This window comes from Mobula birostris, chromosome 21 (assembly GCF_030028105.1).
Source record: "Mobula birostris isolate sMobBir1 chromosome 21, sMobBir1.hap1, whole genome shotgun sequence".
In the NCBI taxonomy this organism is placed as follows: domain Eukaryota; kingdom Metazoa; phylum Chordata; class Chondrichthyes; order Myliobatiformes; family Myliobatidae; genus Mobula; species Mobula birostris.
In genome coordinates, this window is record NC_092390.1 from 65,835,089 (window position 1) to 65,841,740 (window position 6,652).

General features: G+C 59.2%; 1 long non-coding RNA gene across 1 annotated transcript in view; it reads right to left on the reverse strand.

Annotated features, from left to right (window-relative positions):
• Nucleotides 1–206: 206 nt before the first annotated feature.
• Nucleotides 207–6,652, reverse strand: part of LOC140185848 (uncharacterized) — a 228,516-nt gene continuing 222,070 nt past the window's right edge. Inside the window, exon 3 of the long non-coding RNA XR_011882743.1 lies at nucleotides 207–668. This is a non-coding gene — a long non-coding RNA (uncharacterized lncRNA). The remainder of the gene's footprint in view (nucleotides 669–6,652) is intronic.

Below are 6,652 nucleotides of genomic sequence, written 5' to 3' on the forward strand. Positions count from 1 at the left end.
GAAATGTATACAATATATATATATTGAAATTCCTTTTCTTCACAATCATCCGTGAAAACAGAGGAGTGCCCAAAAGAATAAGTGACAGTTAAATGTTAGAACCCCAAAGCCTCCCCAACCCCCCCTCCTACGCACAAGCAGCAGCAAAGCAATGACCCCCCTCCCCCACCACCAAAAAGAAACGGCACCTCCCACCAAGTACTCAAGCATGCAGCAAGCATCAGCAAAGATGCAGACTTGCAGTACCCCAAAGACTACTCGCTCACCCGGTATTCAACACACCACAGGCTCTCTCTCTCCCTAATAAGGGAAAAAGAGCTGTTTCCATTTCGCATTGAGACGGAAAACATCACAAACAACTCACTGATTTACGATTTAAAAGTCTGTTGTGTCACTTTTTCCGAGCTCTGGGCACAGAGCCAGCAGCCAGCTTGCTGCTTTCGATCTTCCATCTCGCACGACACACCAGTTTTCTGTGGCGACACTGATCCTGAGTCTGTCCACCTCCAGAGCCACAAAATCCTGGGACCCTGAAGGCGCATTAGTCTTCAAGGCCATGTCCTTGGCATTTCGAATAGCGGCCAGTCGTGAGACCCTGGGAGCAAGTCCCACTTCCGCAAAGAACCAAAGTCAGCATATAACTCCAGGTCAGGTTCTTCAAGAAAACCCTGGAACGGAAAAATAGAGATATTAAAGATAGAAACAGAGCAGCTTCCGAAGATGCAAGTAAAGGAGTCGCCATGAGGCGTCATCGTACTCCTAAGCTCCCAAAGGATACAATTGTCACTCAGAAAATGCTGGAGGAACTCAGCAGGTCAGGCAATGTCTGCATAAGTGAACAGTCGATGTTTCAGACTGATCCCCCTCTTCAGGACTGAGAAGGAAGGGGGAAGATGGCAGAATAAGAAAAGGTGGGGGAGGGGAAACAGACTGGCTGAAAGGTGACAGATGAAGACAAATGTGTGGGAAAGGTCAAGGGCTAGAGGAGAAAGAATTTCATAGAAGAGGAGAGTAGACCATAGGAGAAATGGAAGGAGGAAGGGGACCCAGGGGGAAGTGTTAGGCACATGAGAAGTAAAATGGTCAGAGTGGGATTGAGGGGGTGGAAATTGTCTACAGGATGGAGAATTTGATATTTATGCCATTAGGTTGGAAGGCAACCAGGAGAAATATAAAGTGGTGCACCTCTGTCCAGAGGGTGGTCTCACTTTGGTGTAAAAGGAGGCTATGGACCAACTATCAGACCAGGAATGGGAATCAGAATTAAAACTTTTGGCCACCAAGAAGTCCTACTTATGGCTGAGGTGCAGAGATGCTTATTAAAACCGTTCCCCAATTCACCTCCTCTCCCCCTCTCCACCACTGCAATTCCACAATTCACCTCCTCTCCCCCCTCCCCACCACAGTTGCCCAATTCACCTCCTCTCCTCCCTCTCCACCGCAGTCCCCAATTCACCTCTCCCCCGCTCCCCACCGCAGTTCCCCAATTCACTTCCTCTCCCCCCATCGCAGTTGTGAATTCACCTCCTCTCCCCCTCCCCCACCGCAGTTCTCCAATTCACCTCCTCTCCCAACTCCCTACCACACACCCCAATTCACCTCCTCTCCCCCTCTCCCCACCACAGTTCCTCAATTCACCTCCTCAACCCCTCCCCACCGCAGTTCCCTAATTCACCTCCTCTCCCCTCCCCCACCGCAGTTCCCCAATTCACCTCCTCTCCCCAACTCCCTACCACAGTCCCCAATTCACCTCCTCTCCCCACTCCACACCACAGTTCCCCAATTCACCTCATCTCCACCCTCCCCACCGCAGTTCCCCAATTCACCGCCTCTCCCCCACTCCCCACCTCAGTTCCCCAATTCACCTCCTCTCCCCCACTCCCCACCACAGTCCCCAATTCACCTCCTCTCCCCTCTCCCACCGCGGTTCCTCAATTCACCTCCTCTCCCCCACTCCCCACCGCAGTTCCCCAATTCACCTCCTCTCCCCCACTTTTCACCGCAGTTCCTCAACTATCCTCCTCTCCGCCCTCCCCACCGTAGTTCCTCAATTCACCTCCTCTCCCCGACTCCCCCACCACAGTCCGAAATTCACCTCCTCTCCCCCACTCTGCCACCGCAGTCCCCAATTCACCTCCTCTCCCCCGCTCCCCACCACAGTTCCTCAATTCACCTCCTCTCCCCCTCTCACCACCGCAGTTCCCCAATTCAACTCCTCTCCCCCCTCCGCACCGCAGTCCCCAATTCACCTCCTCTCCCCCACTCCCCACCGCAGTCCCCAATTCACCTCCTCTCCCCCACTCCCCACCACAGTTACTCAATTCACCTCCTCTCCCCCCCTCCCCACCGCAGTCCCCAATTCACCTCCTCTACTCCACTCCCCCACCGCAGTCCCCAATTCACCTCCTCTCCGCCCTCCCCACCACATTTCCCCAATTCGCCTCCTCTCCCCCTCTCCCCACCGCAGTTCCGCAATTCACTTCCTCTCCCCCCTCCCCACCGCAAATCCCAATTCACCTCCTCTCCCCCTCTCCCCACTGCACTTCCTCAATTCACCTCCTCTCCCCCACTCCCCACCACATTTCCCCAATTCACCTCCTCTCCCCCTCTCACCACCGCAGTCCCCAATTCACCTCCTCTCCCCCACTCCCCACCACAGTTCCTCAATTCAACTCCTCTCCCCCGTCCCCACCGCAGTTCCCCAATTCGCCTCCTCTCCCCCGCTCCCCACCGCAGTTCCTCAATTCACCTCCTCTCCCCCACTCCCCCACCACAGTCCGAAATTCACCTCCTCTCCCCCACTCCCCCACCACAGTCCGAAATTCACCTCCTCTCCCCCACTCCGCCACCGCAGTCCCCAATTCACCTCCTCTCCACCACTCTGCCACCGCAGTCCCCAATTCACCTCCTCTTCCCCACTCCCCACCACAGTTCCCCAATTCACCTCCTCTACCCCCCTCCCACACCGCAGTTCCCCAATTAACCTCCTTTCAACCTCTCCCCACCGCAGGTCCCCAATTCACCGCCTCTCGCCCCTCCCCACCGCAGTTCCCCAATTCACCTGCTCTCCCCCCTCCCCACCGCAATCCCCAATTCACCTCGACTCCTCCCTCCCCACTGCAGTTCCTCAATAAACCTCCTCGCCCCCTCTTCCCCCAACGCAGTTCCCCAATTCACCTCCTCTCACCTCTCCCCACCACAGTTACTCAATTCACCTCCTCTCCGCCCTCCCCACCGCAGTTCCCCAACTCACCTCCTGTCCCCCACTCCGCCAACGCAGTCCCCAATTCACCTCCTTTCCCCCCCTCCCCACCGCAGATCCCCAATTCACCTGCTCTCCCCCCTCCCCACCGCAATCCCCAATTCACCTCGACTCCTCCCTCCCCACTGCAGTTCCTCAATAAACCTCCTCGCCCCCTCTTCCCCCAACGCAGTTCCCCAATTCACCTCCTCTCACCTCTCCCCACCACAGTTACTCAATTCACCTCCTCTCCGCCCTCCCCACCGCAGTTCCCCAACTCACCTCCTGTCCCCCACTCCGCCAACGCAGTCCCCAATTCACCTCCTCTCCCCCACTCCCCACCGCAGTCCCCAATTCACCTCCTCTCCCCCACTCCCCACCGCAGTTGCCCAATTCATTTCCTCTCCCCCCTCCCCACCACAGTTCCCCAATTCACCTCCTCTCCCCCACTCCCCACCGCAGTTCCTCAATTCACCTCCTCTCCGCCCTCCCCACCGCAGTTCCCCAACTCATCACCTGTCCCCCACTCCGCCACCGCAGTCCCCAATTCACCTCCTCTCCCCCCTCCCCACCACAGTTCCCCAATTCATCTCCTCTCCCCCCTCCCCACCGCAGTTCCCCAATTCACCTACTCTCCCCACTCCCCACCGCAGTTCCCCAATTCACCTCCTCTCCCCCCCCACCACAGTTCCTCAATTCACCTCCTCTCTCCCCTCCCCACCGCAGTTCCCCAATTCACCTCCTCTCCCCCCTGCCCACCGCAGTTCCCCAATTCAACTCCTTTCCCCCCCTCCCCACCGCAGATCCCCAATTCACCTGCTCTCCCCCCTCCCCACCGCAATCCCCAGTTCACCTCCTCTCCCCCACTCCCCACCGCAGTCCCCAATTCACCTCGACTCCTCCCTCCCCACTGCAGTTCCTCAATAAACCTCCTCGCCCCCCTCCCCACCGCAGTTCCTCAATTCACCTCCTCTCCCCCTCTTCCCCCAACGCAGTTCCCCAATTCACCTCCTCTCACCCCTCCCCACCACAGTTACTCAATTCACCTCCTCTCCGCCCTCCCCACCGCAGTTCCCCAACTCACCTCCTGTCCCCCACTCCGCCACCGCAGTCCCCAATTCACCTCCTCTCCCCCCTCCCCACCACAGTTCCCCAATTCATCTCCTCTCCCCCCTCCCCACCGCAGTTCCCCAATTCACCTACTCTCCCCACTCCCCACCGCAGTTCCCCAATTCACCTCCTCTCCCCCCTCCCCACCACAGTTCCTCAATTCACTTCCTCTCCCCCCTCCCCACCGCAGTTCCCCAATTCACCTCCTCTCCCCCCTGCCCACCGCAGTTCCCCAATTCAACTCCTTTCCCCCCCTCCACACCGCAGTTCCCCAATTCACCTCCTTTCCCCCACTCCCCACCACAGTCCCGATTTCACCTCTTCTCTCCCCCTCCCCACCGCAGTTTCCCTTATTCACCTCCTCTCCCCCTCTCCTCACCGCAGTTCCCCAATTCACCTCCTCTCCCCCACTCCCCACCTCAGTTCCCCAATTCACCTCTTCTCCCCCACCACCACAGTTCCCCAATTCACCCCCTCTCCCCCACTCGCCACCACAGCCCCCAATTCACCTCCTCTCCCCTCTCCCACCGCGGTTCCTCAATTCACCTCCTCTCCCCCCTCCCAAGCGCAGTTCCCCAATTCACCTCCTCTCCCCCACTCCCCCACCACAGTCCGAAATTTACCTCCTCTCCCCCACTCCCCACCACAGTTCCTCAATTCACCTCCACACCCCATCTCACCACCGCAGTTCCCCAATTCATCTCCTCTCCCCCCCTCCCCACCGCAGTCGCCAATTCACCTCCTCTCCCCCCTCCCCACCGCAGTTCCACAATTCACCTCCTCTCCCCCACTCCCCCACCGCAGTCCCCAATTCACCTCCTCTCCCCCTCCCCACCGCAGTTCCCCAATTCACCTCCTCTCCCCCCCTCCCACACCGCAGTTCCCCAATTCACCTCCTCTCCCCTATCCCCAGCGCAGTCCCCAATTCACCTGCTCTCCCCCCTCCCCACCGCAGTCCCCAATTCACCTCCTCTCCCCCACTCCCCACTGCAGTCCCCAATTCACCTCGACTCAACCCTCCCCACCGCAGTTCCTCAATAAACCTCCTCGCCCCCCTCCCCACCGCAGTTCCTCAATTCACCTCCTCTCCCCCACTTCCCCCACCGCAGTTCCCCAATTCACCTCCTCTCCCCCTCCCCACCACAGTTCCTCAATTCACCTCCTCTCCGCCCTCCCCAGCGCAGTTCCCCAACTCACCTCCTGTCCCCCACTCCGCCAACGCAGTCCCCAATTCACCTCCTCTCCCCCTCCCCACCACAGTTCCCCAATTCACCTCCTCTCCCCCCTACCCACCACAGTTCCTCAATTCACCTCCTCTCCGCCCTCCCCACCGCAGTTCCCCAACTCACCTCCTGTCCCCCACTCCGCCAACGCAGTCCCCAATTCACCTCCTCTCCCCCACTCCCCACCGCAGTTCCTCAATTCACCTCCTCTCCGCCCTCCCCACCGCAGTTCCCCAATTCACCTCCTATCCCCCACTCCGCCAACGCAGTCGCCAATTCACCTCCTCTCCCCCACTCCGCCACTGCAGTCCCCAATTCACCTCCTCTCCCCCACCCCCACCACAGTTTCCCAATTTGCCTCCTCTCCCCCACTCCCCACTGCAGTCCCCACTTCACCTAGACTCCCCCCTCCCCACCGCAGTTCCTCGATAAACCTGCTCGCCCCCCTCCCCACCGCAGTTCCTCAATTCACCTCTTCTACCCCTCTTCCCCCACCGTAGTTCCCCAATTCACCTCCTCTCCCCTACTCCCCACCGCAGTTCCCCACTTCACCTCCCCTCCCCCACTCACCACCGAAGTTCCCCAATTCACCGCCTCTCCCCCCTCCCCACCGCAGTTCCCCAATTCACCTCCTCTCCCCCTCTCCCCACCGCAGTTTCCCAATTCACCTCCTCTCCCCCTCCCCACCGCAGTTCCCCAATTCACCTCCTCTCCCCCCCACCGCAGTTCCCCAATTCACCTCCTCTCACCCCTCCCCACCACAGTTCCCAATTCACCTCCTCTCCCCCCTCCCCACCGCAGTTCCCCAATTCACCTCCTCTCGCCCTCTACCCCGCCGCAGTTCCCCAATTCACCTCCTCACATCCACTCCCCACCGCAGTTCCTCAATTCACCTCCTGCACCCCTCCCCACCGCAGTTCCCCAATTCACCTCCTCTCCCCCACTCCCCACAGCAGTTCATCAATTCACCTCCTCTCCACCCTCCCCACCGCAGTTCCTCAATTCACCTCCTCGCCCCCGCTCCCCACCGCAGTTCCTCAATTCACCTCCTCGCCCCCACTCCCCACCGCAATTCCCC